The sequence below is a fragment of the Gambusia affinis genome, linkage group LG01 (assembly GCF_019740435.1).
Source record: "Gambusia affinis linkage group LG01, SWU_Gaff_1.0, whole genome shotgun sequence".
NCBI lineage: Eukaryota > Metazoa > Chordata > Actinopteri > Cyprinodontiformes > Poeciliidae > Gambusia > Gambusia affinis.
Genome location: NC_057868.1, coordinates 17,103,445 through 17,120,626, shown reverse-complemented (window position 1 = coordinate 17,120,626; position 17,182 = coordinate 17,103,445). Strand labels below are relative to the sequence as shown.

At 41.8% G+C, this 17,182-nt stretch overlaps 1 protein-coding gene and 1 long non-coding RNA gene across 3 annotated transcripts in view; both read right to left on the bottom strand.

The window, feature by feature from the left end:
* ntsr1 (neurotensin receptor 1 (high affinity)) overlaps positions 1–17,182 on the bottom strand; it is an 89,571-nt gene that overhangs the window by 32,798 nt on the left and 39,591 nt on the right. The gene's annotated exons all lie outside the window — the stretch shown is intronic.
* Positions 2,002–11,652, bottom strand: LOC122830599. 2 transcript variants are annotated; one of them, XR_006370561.1, is made up of 4 exons: positions 11,609–11,652; positions 2,982–3,074; positions 2,804–2,883; positions 2,007–2,548 (listed from the first exon to the last, which is right to left on the bottom strand). It is a non-coding gene; the product is annotated as an uncharacterized LOC122830599 (long non-coding RNA). The 2 variants fall into 2 exon arrangements; XR_006370560.1 differs by lacking the exon at positions 11,609–11,652 and having other exon boundaries at positions 2,002–2,548; positions 2,982–3,577.

Genomic DNA, 17,182 nt, shown 5'->3' with positions numbered 1-17,182 from the left:
AGAATGTTAAGTAAGCTGGACATGCAACATTCAGTATGATAAAGTAAGTGTATTAGCTAAAATGAGCAAATATGCTAATATAAGCATAAATACTTTCAGTAGCATGTGGGGTATCATTAGAATGTTTACTGTCATTCACTTACTCCATTAAGTATACTAAACATGGCTAATAAGTCTGAAAAATAGAAAATAGCTTATTTAAGCTAAAAGGCTAATGCTAATCAACTGCCTTGCTGCGCAAGGCAGTTGCCTAACCTCGGATAAACAGATAATGCAGAATGATATCACTGCACGCCTCGGATGCACTATCAGAAGGGGCATTTTGAGGCTTTTATTTTGAAATTTGCAGTAAGCTTCATATTAAATGCCCACACTAATCCAATGTGTAAGAGTGCTTTGGATAAACCAGTCACATAAAGCCAAAAGAGCAATTACATGATGTAAAAATTCCCAAGGCTTTTATTTTGAAATTTTGTTAAGCTTCATTTGAAAGGGTCAAAGTCATCCCATGTGTAACAGTCATTGGATTAAATCAGTCATATAACGCCTCAAAAAGCAATGACCTGATGTAAAAATTTTCAAGGGCTTTTATTTTGAAATTTTCAGTAAGCTTCATTTCAAAGGGCTAGACTCATCCCATGTGTAACAGTGACAGGGTTAAATTAGTTATATACAGCCCATAGCAGCAAGTTTTTCTAAAGGCCAGCTCAGTCCTCCTCTGTTTTAACTGAACTAGTAGTTAGAACTACAGTGATGCGTATTTGTAGTCCTCAGCAGCTCTCCCTGCTGGGTTCCGTTGCCATGGTAAATAATCCTCTCTGCCAGCTGTGAGTGAGACATCCAGGGAGACAATTCTCTGTTTGAGCCAGCCAGTTTGACTAAAAAAGCATTGCAAAAACTGTTTCCCGTTAGGAACCGTAATACATATTCGAAAACCGTTTGAAGCATATATGAGAGGGCTATTTATGTCTCACATAGTCCCGCCATTCATATCTCGACCTCACTCACAGTATTAACAGCGATGAGATAAAAAAAGTGTGTGCCAAGGTCTGAAATTTTTCAGAAATACATGGAAGTGAATCAGTGAGATCTGTCTGCTACCCTGGCGCATGACTTTGCTCTGAAGCACCTGGAGAGAAAACTGTAAGCGCTAGATAATTTTTGAAAACATTTGACCGGAGCAGGCACGCGTATCAATGTCATGACCAAGTTTGATACCAATCATGCAATATTTGTGAGCGTGAGGGCGAGTTAAAAATGATTTGGGGTCAAAATGTCGCTCTGACTCTCACTCTAGAGGAGCAGCCTTCACACTCTGATTTTTCCAAAAATCAAAAACTTTGGTCGCTTAAACAGAAGAAGTTGTGGACAAACCATAATACATATTGACGTGCTGTCTTCACTTTAAAAGAGATCACGGACGTATCTACAAAATGAAGTTTGAATGGCGTTTCTACATAAGGTTATGACGACACAGAAAATCCTCAAAAATAGGGTATTTTCAGGATTTACTGGTTGCCTCATCCCCTTGACGACGAGACTTGCACCTGGTGAGCTCGTTAGTGATTTTGGGGTCGTTTTTTGCTTTTTACGTCGCCATGGAAACTCCAATCCACAAAAGTAATAGCACCTCCCGGGCACGAGGCCGCGTTTGATACCACTTTTGTGGGTGGGCTCAGCGATGCGAGCCGCATTCGGTAGGCGGATGAATAAGTTTAAGAAACATTCTATTGGGTGTAGAACAATAGGTGCCTGCCATGCAATGCATGGAGGCAGTGACTGACTTGCTTCGCAAGTCAGTCACTGCTCTCCTGTATTGCTATGGGCAAACCCCAACTAGAAAATTCCTGAAGAAATTTAACTGGGGCCTGCCAAAGTGTGCCCGTCGGTTTGGACCCAGCGTTCTGATGCTAACAATTTGCATCAATGCTAAAGAAAGCTGCAATGTAATCAATAGAATCACAAGAATGTTAAGTAAACTGGACATGCACCATTCAGTATGATAAAGTAAGTGTATAAGCTAAAATGAGAGGGCTATTTAATAATATACTTAATAATAGTGACAAAGAAAAAATTTTAATTAAATAACCCACACACACAACAGATCACAGTTTAAATATATATTGAACAATGTTAAAGATTTCTACAAGGTTTTTGCAGGTAAAGTTTACAATGAACTAAAATTACAACATTTAAAGAATATAAATAAAATAAAAAATTTTGCTATGTTTTTTATTTTACATGTGTCCTGTCTGGCCATGTGGCACTCAGGGTTGTTGCCTGAGTGTCAAGGTGAGGCCCGACAGATTTACTCTCACAAGTGAAACATCATGGCTTTGCCATGATGTTTCACTTGTTATAAATATAAAACTTATATAACTATACACATACAGGAACTATAACTATATACACATACAGGAACTGAAACTATAATCTAACATGACATATTACACTCTCTACAATTATAAACAATGACAAAAAAGAATTGCTTCTCCAAAGGTCTTTGGCCAACTTCTTCGGCATCCAATGTGGTGCGACACATCACAAACTGTAGTAAAAAAACAGACAAAAACCAAATTAATATACATGACATTTTTAAACATCTATTTGATTTATGAATGAATAAAGTAAAAATTAAACTTTGTTTAAACTAAAGTTTAAGAATGATTAACATAGATATAAACACCAATGTGACCCAAGAAAAAAGGGCATATATGCACTGGATTCCTTCTATAAAACCTACATATACAAAATCATCAATTTCAAGTTAAAATGAACAAAATTTGCTTAATTTGTCATGTACCTTTCTAAAGAAACAAGAACTCCATCTTCTCCTCATTGGGTGTGGGTCCAAGTCCATGATGTAGGCCAGAGTGTTCTGGACTAAAAATACACAAGTCATTCCGTCAATAAACAGATATTATCAACAACAAAAAAAGTAACTACTTTTTAGGCTGCTACAATTTAGATACATTTGCTACCTTTCATGGGCTGAACTTCCAGTTCTCGTTTCCTCTCTCTCTTCTTGGCAGCCTCCTAGGATAGCTTCTGTGTGGAACAACCTGCAAAATAACCTGCAAAAACAGACTAAAACTGGAAGAAAAAAGGGTTAATTCCACCAAAACAGGACAAATTCTGACTATGTGGAGGGAGTCCAATAGGACAAAAGTGAGTTGAACTTTTGTACTTGTAGTGAAGTAACCACTAGGGGGCTGCAGCAGTAAAAACTACAGTGTTGATTGGGGAGAGATAAAACAAGGAGAGCTTTAATTGAATGATATAAAATAAAGAACGAGTTTCGCAAAAAATTAGATTAATTTGAAGGGTAACAGTTACTGTAACCGGATTAGAAAAATAAGGAAAATGCTCTGGGCCATATTGAAGATCTATTTGAATTAATTTTGATTTCAAAATGAACAGAATATACGTGTAGTAACTGATTGTTTTATCTGCTGCTTCCTGGTCCAATATTTCCAGCAACTACTCTTACAGAGAACCGATAAGTGTTTCAAGATCAGCCACTTTCGTATTCTCAAAGCTCAAACCTTCATGTATACATACAAAACCTGATTATAAATTCTCCTTTCTACAGCTAAATAAGTATGATTCAATGTTTCACATACTGTAATAAAATATTTTTATGCCTACAACAAAATCCACAAGCTACACCATGATTCACAAATGTGTACAATGATTAAATACATATCAAACCCTCTGTAACAATGATAAAAAATATAATCCACACTGCTTTCTGATTGCTGCATGTATGAAAGAGACCAGTTAGATAAAGTGATATTAAGAATGACATGAGATCTTAACATTTTCTCCAAAGAATTTCCTGTCATGAATTCGGGATTAAGATGTACAGTGCTTACAAAGTAATCATACCCTTGAACTGTTCCATATTGTCACATTACAACCACAAATATATTTGTGGGGAGTAATGCCTCCTGGCAAGGTCTATTTGGGGGTCCTGGAGAGGAGGGTCTGTCAAATAGTCAAAAAGGACTCAAGAAGAGCAGTGTGATTTTCACCATGGTCATGAAACACTGGACCAGCTCTATAACCTCAGCAGAGTCCTGGAGGGTTCATGGGAGTTCACCCAACCTCTCTACATGTGTTTTGTGGACTTGGAGAAGGAATTCGACTGTGTCCCTCTGGGAACCATGCTGGGGTTCTCCAGGAGTATGGGGTATCAGGCCCTGTGATAGGGGTTGTTAGGTCCCTTATGACCGATGTCAGAGTCTGGTGTTCATTGCCAGCAGAGTCGGGCTCGTTTCTTGGCGGAGTCCAACTCTCAGCAGAAAAGAGTCCAACTTACTGCTAGCAATGCAGACTAGACTCTGACATCGATCCACAGAAACCTTACAGCCCATATCAAAGACCTTGGACACCATACTCCCAGAGAACCCTCCCCCCCCTGCAAGGTTCCCAGAGGGAGACTGTCAAATGCCTTCTGCGAGTACATAAAACACATGTAGATTGTTTGGATGAACTCCTATGCATTCTCCAGGGCCTTATGGACCATCTTTTTCAGGATCCCAGAATAGACTCTACTAGGGAGGCTTAAAAATATACATGATTGAATGATTTTTTGCAAATAAACTGAAAAGTGTGTATTACTTAGTATATACCTGGAAAAATCAACAGTGTATATTATATACTTGCTCTCTCCACTGTATTTCCACATTTGTGGTTGTAATGTGATGAAATATGGAAAATTTCAAAGAACATGACTATTTTTGCAAGTCACTGTAGATGCAGCTTATACTAAAGCCAACACACAGTATATGGGGTTGTGGTAGCTGTAGTAAGCCTGCAAGACACCCGACTGGACACAGTATTCTGGATTGGAGATGTACAAGTGGTCAAGAAGAGTACGTTTTTCTGTGGTTGGATGAGAGATGAGTTGCATACAGCCTTTGGCTCTAAACAACTCACTGATGGCTTTTTCCCTGGAGGAATAAGGTCCTCATTGAAGTCTCCTAAACGACAATGGGCTGAATATCCATTGAATTCAGGCCATCCAAGAGGTTTGTCAGATTTCTTAAAAATGTTCCAAGATCATAACTTGGAGGCCTGTAAACTGTCGCAATGAGGGCTCTGACTGGGGTGTCGACTTTAATTCAAGATCTGTAACCTGGTTAAAGAATCTACGTTCCTGCGGTTGGAGAAGACTCCGGCAGTAAGTCGCTACTCCCCCTCCCTCTTTGGTAGCAATGTCGACTCTGTTCGAGTAGGAGACATGTCTGTTCCGTGAAAAGAAAGAATAGCCCTCTATTTGGCAAGAAGCTGGAACAGAAGATCCAAACAAATGAGTCTCCGTTAGGCATAAGACATCTGCCAACATGAGTTCATGATGTTGTTTCATGTCCTCAGAGTGACAGACAAGACCTTCGACATTGTGGTGGACAATTGTTAATGTTGCACCCTGATGACCAGACTGAAAATGCAAGAGCGGTCTGGTGTGCAAAACGATGCTGGTCTCATTGATTCCATAGCTGCTCTGATGTTTTCGTCAGCGTAGATCTTACTTTCATCGAAATCAATGATTTTAAGTCCTTCCAGGGAAGTTGTGCGACTGAGGGCGACATATGCCATTCCAGGTTCAAAAATACGTTTCAAGGAAATGACCGCAGACTTCATGGTCATCCCTTGAACCTTGTGTGCCGTACAACCAAAGGCTAACCTGATTGGAAATTGCCGTCGTACCACTCCCTTTACACTACTCTGTTCCTCAAATCTCTCAATGTAAACAAAGCCGTCTGGTTTACCCTGAATTTTTTTTGTATGTCCAGCAAGGGGGTTGTCCAATTTGAGTCCAATTAATTTTACACTAGTCTTTCCATCTTTGGTACTAGTGACAATATCAGAAATGGTGCCAAACGTTCCATTCACAAGACCATCCTCTACATCCAAGTTTCTTATAATCATTACCCTAAAACCCAAACCAGCCTGTATGTTGTTACACAAGTCTCGTTTGTTGCCCGCTATACAACAGCCCAAGTAAATCATGTTTCCTGTCTTTGTAACTCTTTTGTAGTCCTCTGCCTCAATATCAACTGTTACTGCACCTAAAGATGCCACAACTGCTGCATTATGGGTGTCCACCTGTTTGTTTGTTGCAAAAATGTGTAGGACATCCATTGGACATTCTTTGGGGTCAGTAACAGCTTGGATCAAAAGAGTCCTGTCATCCTCACAAAGCAAATCCGCTTTACCTTTAACTCTAACTCGGTTCAGGAGCTCTGCAAACGCTCGGTCATCTTTCTGCCGCATGATTTCCGTTAAGGTGATCATCTGGAAATTCTCATTCAGATATCAAGCATGCCATCCTCGGTGACACAAAGAGGTTTAGCTCGTCCAAGAGGTGGAAGTTGGAAGAAGTCCCCCACAGCCAAAACAGAGACCCCACCCATGAACCTGTTGTTCCCCTTGATTTGTTGAAATCTCCAGTCAACATATGCAAGTAGGTCTTTGGAGACCATGGAGATTTCATCGATGATTAAGATTTCGACATTAGAAAGAACTGCCCTCACGTCATCTAATGAATTTCCAAGACCCTTGTATGGTGGTTTTAAACTTTTGGGTAGTTTCAAGATAGAATGTAAAGTCTTCCCCGATATGTTGTACGCTGCGGTGCCAGTAAAAGCTGTGAGGAGCACGGTAGGCTTGGACATGTCACCAATTTCAAGAAGTCTAGGAAGCTGGCGCAAGAGCTTGGTTGCCTCCTGGTAAACACATTTGATGACATGAGATTTACCACAACCAGCTCCTCCCGTCAAGAAATAAAAGAACGGTTCTGGGTCGTCACCCCAGACGCGCTTCAGACACCAATCGCGAATGGCATAAAACACGGACGCTTGAGTCTCATTTAAACTCCTGTACATTTGTCTGATGAAATCAGGGCTCAATTTAGGAGCTTCAATTTTTGGCATGTCTACAGTGCTGACATCAATTTCATAATCTGGAATAGGGTCTTGCTCTTCATCTTCTTGCAATGGTGGTCGTTCAGCAGCGCATTCTAAACGGTCTACCTCAACCTCGGGTGCAAAAGTGTTCCACGCATTTCGAACCGGTCCCTGCTTTTTTAGTTCTTCCATAATTTTGTCAATTTTTTTACCTTGCCCTTCATACCTTTTGCGATTGAAATCCACATAATGTTTAGCCCGATATCTACCACGGAACCCGTTGTTGTAAAAGGCTTCGTAGGTTGTGTGTTCCTCATTTTTAAGGTCCTCATCTCGTCTATGAGGAAAATACAACTTCAGAAGCCGCCTGTAAAACTTTTCGGGGGTTTTTTTCTCCGAGAAACGAGTAAATCTAATAACTGCAGGTTTGCCCATAGTTCTTTTCTGGATGTATCCTGCATCATTAAGGAGGGGAATTGCGTTTGGCCCTTCAATTTGTCTGCCATATAGAACCCGGTATTCTGACGCAAATTCTGCCAGGCACATGTGTTCGAATTCTAACGTTTCTGGTCTGTTGAGATATTTTTCCGGCAATCCTGTCATCCACACATTTTCCTCATCTGGGGACAGGTTCATGAGTTTACTCATTGGAAGGCTCATTTTTACACCGTCTTCGTCTGTTTGAAGAAAAAGAACGCTGCGTGAGGACTTTTTGAGAGGTAGGCTACAAGTGCGCGCAACGGATTCTTGAGCACTGACCTCTCTCTGTTTTGAATAAGCCTGCATGATCTTTTTCATCTCATCGCGTTGGCTAACATTGGCCGTCTTTAAATCATCTACAACAGACTTGAGGAACTGCGCCATTTCATGCTCTGGCTTGGCTATGTAGGACATCATGTACTCAATGCAGCTGTACTCATCAAGCACATACTGAATGTCCATGTTGGCGTTCCATGCACGGAGGAGATCAGGGTTGTACGCGTTAACCCAGCTATCTTTAGGATCGCGTTTCATCATTACCACCATTCCAGAAGTGAGAGCATCAACATGGCCATTGTACTCTACTTTGGTCATATTACAAGCCTGGAGTAACTCTGACAAATCCCTGAAAGATGATTTGTCATCTTTCAGTAAATCCCTAATTGGTTTCAGTTTTCTCTTTGCCTCTCTTTGTAGATTTGAGACAAATGGTGATCTAGATTTTCTGGACTTTCTCCTACCTTTTTGCTTAGTTTGCTTTGGTTTTTCGGCATCATTTTCAAAATCAAAGTCAATTACTGGGACCGTGATTCTGGTGCGGTCCATTGGTAGTTAGAATCCAAATCGGCATTCAACATTACCTTTTTTGCATGATTTTGAGTGCTTTTTGCTGTGCATTTGAACCTCTGATACAATTTTGTGAAGCTCTGGATCTCTGGTTTCATCAGGCAACTGACAGGATATATAACGATCGATGAACTTTATGACTTCACCGCAAAATGAGGGGTCTTCCATTTCAGGTGCATCCTTTATCCATATCACAGCATGGATATGGGGTGAACCCCTTGCCTGAAATTCCACACGATAAAAGTAATCCTCAACTGGTCCAATGGGCTGCGCAGGGGAAAGAATGAGGTCTCTGAAAAGTGCATCCACTCTCTTTTCAAACATGCGCATGACGGTGACAGGGTTACTTCTAAGAATGTCACACTTTGCATTCCAGTCAAGCTCAGAAAAACTTACCTGCTCCCCATGTTGACCTTTGATGGCCTCAATGACTTCTGGCCATCTCATTTCAGCAGCAGAGAATGTGCAAAAGAAAGTGGGCTTTCCAAGTTGCCTCACCATGGCGTGCAAATCCCGTAATCCTTTCTCCCAATAAGCGGGAGTTCCTCTCAAGGGTTGCATGAAACGGGTGGCCTCTTTATTTTGGATCAGTTTTTCCAACTCCTCTTTGTTCTGGAGCATTTTGCTGGAAATATTTTTTCCATCTTTGGTGCTTGGTTTACCTTTTCTTGTCTGAATGGACATACTATCATTGGCAATATGAGTTTCTGTCACAAACTGAGCAAAGAAAAGGTAACTCTGGTCTTTGGCAAACCGAGTATCTATTGAGAAAAGCCGTACATTGAAATACATACTCGGTGAAAGTGCAACACGACGGGATTCATCTAAAGTGTTTACTCCAGTTGGGAAATGTACAGGGTAAGCCTTGGCTTCAAGTCTTGGAACACTGAAGAAGGAGATGGGCTTGTTCCCCTGAGCCGGCGCAATGCTGAAAATCCCTTCTCCATATGATAATACCTCCTGTGCTATGTCAGGAGGCTGCATGCAGGTGTCCAAGATCAGACCAGGGCGAAGTGCCTGATGCTCTGCCCCTATGTGGTCAGGCTGCTGGTCTGTTGCTGCATCCATTTCAGCCTCCTCTGCCTGTAGATCAGAGTCCTCAACTGGCTGGTCATCTTGGAAACCCTCAAATGTTGCACTTTCATTTATACTAATGTCTTTGTAATCTGGATGACTCTCTTTGAGCTTTCTCAGTGCACCCAAGACATTTTTCATGTTGACCGTGTAAAAGTATTGGTACCCTTTGTACTTGGTTTTCCTCTTAAGCTTCACCTGTAAAAGCTGGGCTTCCTCACGGGGCCTCGGAAGACTATTTACAACTGTTTCCATGTCAGAAGGAACACAAACAACAGCTCCATGTATTGCCCTTTGCTGTCCTTTTGGCAAGGAAACAATTTTTGCAAAAGGTAAAATCTTTGCAATTAATTGCCTTTCAAGTACATTTAATTCCATAGCTCTGTGGGAACCGAAGCCAGGTGAAGGTTATTGGCAGCAATCGATGGCATCTTTCCTCTAGTTAGATGGCTGTCACATGTGTAGCAGATCCACTCCCCCATCCTCTCTTCGGGTACAGAACATGGGGTAGAGCATGCAGATCCACACACATGAACATACATACCTGTTAGACAATCAGCTACTACACGCATATTCTTGGTATATTTATCTCGTTTACAGTGCTTTACTTGATTGGGGAAAAGAGCTCTGTGACACACGGTGCAAACGTATGTGGGTCCGTTTTGAATGTTCTTATAAAAGTTTTGTATCGCAGCTTTCATTTTGTCACTCATCAGAGGGCGTGGAGTTTCAAGTTGGAAGCCTACATTTCGTTTGTACTTTCTTCTGATTCGCAAAGCATGTCCTAGTGTTAAATGTTTGGAAAGTGCTTGTCTTGATAGTCTGCCTCTTCTGTTGGCAGTACATTTTTTATTATGTTGGGCCTTATAACTTGGTTCTCTGTGATATTTTTCTCTCATATACTCACTCATTTTTTTTGTGTGTTGGTTTCTGAAGACTGGGTTGTTTCTGAATCGATTCCTAATGTAGGATTTTTGCTTGCTTCTAAAGGCCGGATCATCTCTGAAACGATTCCTGATGTATGATTTTTGTTTGCTTCTAAAGGCCGGATCATCTCTGAAACGATTCCTGATGTATGATTTTTGTTTGCTTCTAAAGGCCGGATCATCTCTGAATCGATTCCTAATGTAAGATTTTTGTTTGCTTCTAAATACAGGATCATCTCTTAACCGTTTCCTTATATACTCAGCCATGTAGACTCTACGACTGGCTCTGAAGCTGCTGACAAAGTTGGATCTGTACTTAAAGTAATTTATTTGTCTCTTCTGGAAAGATGCATCTGCCCTATATCTATTTTTGATCTGGTCCTTCCTCTGTGCTTGATGAAGAATGTATGTTTCTTTTAAGGCCTGTAGCTTTTTGTTCCTAAATGTTGGAGATTTCAGATATCTTTCTTTTTCAGATGAACTTTGTTTCATTTTATTTACTACATTCTGTCCCTGTTGCGTTTTGACCCTGTTTTTAATTTTTCTTCTATTTGCTTTTGGCGCTTTTGACAAATTTGGAATGGTTGGAGCTGTCTCCTCTAATATGTTTGCAACTTCCTTAAGCCAAGGAGGCATTTCCTCTTCAGAGGTGCTGTCTAGTTTGAAAACAGTTGGACTTACTTCTATGCCTCCAGGTGAAATGTTCTGAAAGGCCAAATCCTGCAAAGGATTTGGCCTTTCAGAAGGGCTGTCATTGTCCCTGACTGGCACAAACTCATAGGTGGCATGGGGGCCGCGGTTTCGAAAGAGCTTCAGGAGATGGTTGACCATGTCAGACAGGTTGCAGAAAGTCATCATTACTGCAGTTCCACTGGGGTGGGGGAGGCCTGCTGAATTTCTTGAGTGGGAATCAAAAACTCCAAACCGACCGCTTCCGTCCCTGAAAACTGCAATGCACTCTGGAGTCACCAAAAGAAAAGCATGGGTGACATTTTCCGACAGACATTCCAGTTGCAGGGCAAGAGGCAAACCCAATTGTCGAGATCCTTGAGGGCTCCCGCTACCAGCAAAAACATGACCTACCCTTAAACCAGTTGTGTGTACAGCATAGATGTTCCTGTCAGTCAACACATGGTCAGGCATCTCTTCAAATGTCAAGTGATTGTCACGAAACGTTCCATCACTGATCAGTTGCTGTTTAACGCCGACATAAAGTTGGTCTCCTTTTTCAATCACTCTGTCAAGCAACACTGTGTCAAACTGCAACCCCTCATTGTGGTAAGCTAAAAATGTGAGTGCCATGCATGTGCACTGGTGATTGCGGGAAAATGCAGCATACCTTTTGTCGGCTTGAGAATGTGAGGCACTTACCGACAGGACAGGTGGACCGCTGATCCCGGGTTCCAGCGCAGAAGCCTGTCACATTAAAAGAAAAAAAGTCAGTATTTATACAAATGTTCACCTGATGACTATCTACCACCAATTAGGCCAGTTGTACACAAGTATTTTGTAATTGAGCAATCAATTATTCAGGTGATAAATAAATACAATTTTGATAAACATAATGGTAAATACTATTATTACAACAGTATTGGATCAGTTTTCAATATAAATACATATGCTCATATTTGTGCATCTAAAATTTGTTTTTCTGTACTTCAGAAATTAATCTGTTAAAAATATTAGCTCACTTTGTTAGCCAATCTGAAAAAACAAAAATTTTGGAAATTATATGCAATTTAATAAAAATTAAAAAGGCACAAATAATAAAGCAGCACACCCATAAAGTTAAAAACCGGAAAACACATTTTTTAATATATATAAAATCACTTTGCACAGTCATTTGTAGCTTTTGTGCGTGACAATCTTTGGCATCTTCGTCATACACAGAACCACATATGTCAACTTTCTCCACAACACATTGCCCTCTTCCACCCATTTGTTGTGACTGAGATGGTAGGAAGGAGTTACCTGGCAGCTCCATCGGACATGGTCCTCCAGTGGCACGGAAGAGGACTCGGCAGGGGGCCTCGGCGTCCATCGGGGGAACGGACTCCGTGCCTGGCTGACGAGCTGGCGTGGTGGTCTCTCTCGGCGCTCCCTCCATCTATAAATCAACAGAAGCTATCAACGGGTACCAAACTGAAAATATATATTTTATTATCTTAAAGACTGTGATATATTTTATGAAACAGTGTCACACCTGCCGCTCCACCGGATTCAGCTTGAGGATCGGAAATTGGACGACGCCTCGGACTCGTCTTCTAATAAAAAAAGTAGAAGAAATTATATAATTGTTAAAACAAACTGTGGGACATCAAATTCAAATGATTATTTAAAAAATTAAATAAAATAAAATACCTTCTTCCTCGTCGGAGAACATGTAGGTATCGGAGCGTCAAGGCCAGACGCAGGAACGATCCGGTCCATCTCCTCCAGCAACGTTGGGCTGAACCACACAGGATTCGGGGGGATGGAAGAATCCAGCAGGTCTCCCTGTAAAATAAAAAAAATAGCTTAAAATAGATTCTTTTGTACACCGAGGACACAACATGTTTTGCTTTGAGATAAAGAAAATCATACCTGTTGGTCAACCATCCTCCCAGTGGCCTGTGGATAGCCATCACCACCCTGGCCCCCGCGAGGCGACTGTAAACAATGAAAAATTATATTCAGTGGAAGCAAGGTATATATATACCATACCATACCATACCAGCTTTATTTATAAAGCACTTTAAAACAACCACAGTTGATACAAAGTGCTGTACAATCCAAAAACAAAAACACAACAAAATAAAAATAATTGTAATTAAAAGTAGTTTAAAAACAAAGACATACACTTTAAACTAGATCTCACTGGTGTTGAAAGCCAAGTTAAATAGATGGGTTTTAAGACGAGCTTTAAAAGTGGACAGAGAAGGGGCCTCTCTGACCTGCAAAGGTAAGTCATTCCATAATTTGGGGCCCATAACAGAGAAAGCCCTGTCCCCTCTGAGCTTCCTTTTTGTTCTCGGTACCTCCAAGAGCAGCTGATTTGCTGACCTGAGGGACTGATGGGGTATGTGGGGATGAAGAAGCTCAGTGAGGTAAGCCGGGGCAAGATTATGCAATGATTTAAAAACAAACATAAGAATTTTAAAATGAATCCTAAAATATACAGGCAGCCAGTGAAGTGAGGCCAGGACAGGGGTCACATGGTCCGTTTTTCGAGTACCTGTCAACAAACGTGCAGCAGCATTTTGTACTAGCTGCAGACGTGAGAGCAGCGCCTGACTGACTCCCAGATAAAGTGCATTACAGTAGTCCAATCGAGTTGAAATAAAAGCATGGATCACTGTTTCAAAATGCTGCCTGGAAAGAAAAGATTTCACTGACGCCAATCGCCTTAAATGATAAAAGCTGGACTTAACCACGGCTCTAATTTGGCTGTCCATTTTAAAATCACTATCCACCTTAAAACCAAGATCTGTAATAACAGGTTTAAAATATTCCTCCAAAGGTCCCAGGTCAACAGAGGAGGACTCACAGGAGCCACTGGGTCCAAACACCATCACCTCTGTTTTGTTTTCATTAAAGTTTAAAAAGTTCAAGGCCAACCAAGCTTTAATATCTCCTAGACAAGCCAGGAGATGTTTGATTGACAGTACATCCTGCTGCTTCATGGGCAAATAAATCTGACAATCATCAGCGTAACAATGAAAAGAAATCCCATGTTTCCTAAGGATAGAACCCAGAGGCAGTATATAAAGAGAGAAAAGCAGTGGGCCAAGAATTGAGCCCTGTGGGACACCATAAGACATTGAGGCCAGAGATGATTCAGAGCCACTAATATTCACTGAAAAAGTTCTCTCCTCCAGGTAAGACCTGAACCATTTAAGAACAGTGCCATCAATACCAACAATGTGGTGTAATCGCGATATTAGAATGTTGTGGTCTACTGTATCAAAGGCAGCAGTTAGGTCAAGTAACATCAGAACAACATGGTGACCAGAATCACATGCAAGAAGGACGTCATTAAAAACTCTAATCAAAGCAGATTCTGTACTATGGAGAGTTTTAAAACCTGACTGAAATACCTCCATGATGCCATTGTCATCTAAAAACTGTGTCAGCTGACAATACACAATTTTCTCTAAGACCTTAGAAAGAAAAGGCAGCTTCGAAATAGGCCGATAGTTAGCCAGAACAGTAGGATCAAGGCTAGGTTTTTTAAGCAGTGGCTGCACTACTGCATGTTTAAAACTAGCGGGAACCACACCTGAAGACAGGCTGCTATTTATAATTGCAAGAACAGGCTGCCCTATACTAGGAAAAATATCTTTAAAAAGTCGTGGAGGCACAGGATCCCGGGGGGAACCTGATAGCTTAATGTGGCCAACCACATCCTCTAACAGTGAGACAGTCACAGGCTCAAACTGATTGAAAGCAGCCGAGCAGGGGACTGAAATTGAAGGGTCAGAGTCAGGAGCTGTGATACGAGCCCTGGTACTACCAACCTTTTCAATAAAGAAATGCATAAAATCATCACACAGCTCAGGAGAAGCTTCCAAGCAGGCATTCTGAGAACTATTTAGCACAAAGTCAATGGTGTTAAACAAAACACGTGGATTATGACTGTTTGAAGAAACGATATTTGCCAAATATTCCCTTTTTGCCTCTTTAACTGTGCTCTGGTAGAGACGCCAACAGTCTTTTAAAATCTGAAGAGTAACTTGCAGTTTATCCTTTTTCCACCTGCGTTCAACACGACGACATTCCTTCCTTGCAGCACGAGTTCTGTCATTAAACCAAGGCTCAGGTTTAATCCTGGGGTGCCTGGTTTTTAATGGAGCAACCGAGTCCAGGATGGTTTTACAGGAAGAATAAAACCAGGACCAGAGCTCTTCTGTGTCGAAGTGGAGGAAGTCAAATAATCCACAGAGCTGAAGAAAAGCAGTAGAAAAATGAGTGGCAGTGGAAGGGTTAATAATGCGACAGCGCCGAACAGCAGTGCGAGTTTTTACTGAGGTAGGTGTCAAAGTAACAGTGAATAAAACAGGCCGGTGATCCGAAAACACAGAGTCACAGATTTCCAAGTTAGTCACAGGCAGACCGCAGGAAATGACCAGGTCCAGTGTGTGTCCATGTTCATGTGTAGGGCCGGATACGGCCTGTACCAGGTTAAAAGAGTCCAAAAGGGTTAAAAAGTCCTTTACCAGAGGCTTATTTGGACAGCACACGTGTATATTGAAGTCCCCAACAATAAGAACATGGTCATAGTTAGTTAAAATCCCAGATAAAAAATCAGAAAAGTCGCTTATAAAATCCTTATCATATTTGGGGGGCCGGTAGACTACAGCACAGAAAACTGGGTCTACGTATCTCATCTCAAAAGACGTAAACTCAAAACTGGGGAATGATGTCTGTAAAAAACCAACACATTCTCACACCCGACTCGTCATATATTGACGAGTTGGGACGCCGTCTGACCATGCGTCACATATTGACGCGAAGGGTAGCCCCTTCGCGTCAATATGTGACGACTTGGGCAGGTTCCTTCACCGTAAAATGTTGACGAATTTAACGATTTCGGAAGGTCGCATGTTTTACATGGATTATTCATGCGAAGGGTCCTCGCAAACACTGCCGAAACTTCAAAACCCCGCAAATTGGTTAGGTTTAGGGAAAAAATTACGGTAAGGCATAAGGTAAAACCCCTCGCGTCACATATTGACGCGAAAGGGGTACCCCGCGCGTCAATATGTGACGCGGAAGGACGTCCCACGCGTCAATATATGACGAGTTGGGAGTGAGAACGGGTTGAAAAAACACTGCTTACATTTGTAGTCCTGTTTGTAAACAGTCGCTGTGCCTCCGCCTCTCCCCGAGGCCCGTGGTGAGTTAAAATAAAAACAATCCGCTGGTACAAGCTCAGATAGAGCACTGGACTCACCAACACTCAGCCACGTCTCAGTCACACACAGAAAATCCAGGTTGTGGTGACCAAAAAAGTCCCGAAGAATAAAAGTTTTATTCACAAGCGACCTGGCGTTTACCAGGCCAATCCTAACAGGAACTTGATCCTGGGCTCCGACAAGTCGGGAAACCCGGGACAGCGGTCTCAGGTTTTGGTAACTCCGACGGCGCATATAGAGCCGAGAAAAGCAAGGGCGGCGGCGTAAAGGAACTTCAACGCCGACCACTGGCACCAAGTAAACACCAACGGGATCCAAGAAACGCCGAGGCACCCGAGAGCCCAGGAACGATCCTTGCGATGCTCGAGCAAAAGCAGAACAGTGCGTCATGTAACACTTCAGCTTCACCAGCCGGCCGCTTCGTCTACCGCGACGACGACGACGACTCCTCCGTGGAAGCAGCTCAGGAACCCGGAACAAGTGGCTCGGAATCTCCGACAGAAGCGGGGGCAAAGATTGTCGGCCCGCAACATTGAATAACTCCATATCCTGGACCAAAGGTTGGAGGTCTAGTAGTGTGTTACGATCATACACCAGCAGAGACTCAGTTCCATAGATGACACAGGACAAAAACAGTATAAACATCAGCAGACGTAAGAATGACAGACGAGCAGCCACACACACCGGCGCCATCTTGTTCAATCATCTGGACAATGAGGATATATATATTGTCATTTTTAACAAACCTTGATTTTACCTTTGCATTTCCTCAAAAGAAATTATCTTAGTGTTTTGTGTGGTATTTCCTCCAGCACAACCTAAACTGTCACTTTTTTCTCTTTTGGATAAACTGTTACTATACATACAGGAGTTACAAAAAATTTCAAGTTGGAAAATGTTTATTTTTTCACTGTGAAACTCACAAAGGGTTTCTACCTTAACTCCTGGAGTTTACCATGGCTGGAAGCTGCTTACTAGCTGGTGGGGGAGTAGCTCTTCCTCTACCCCTGGTGATCGACTCCTTACAGCTGTACAGCACCGCCATTCCTCT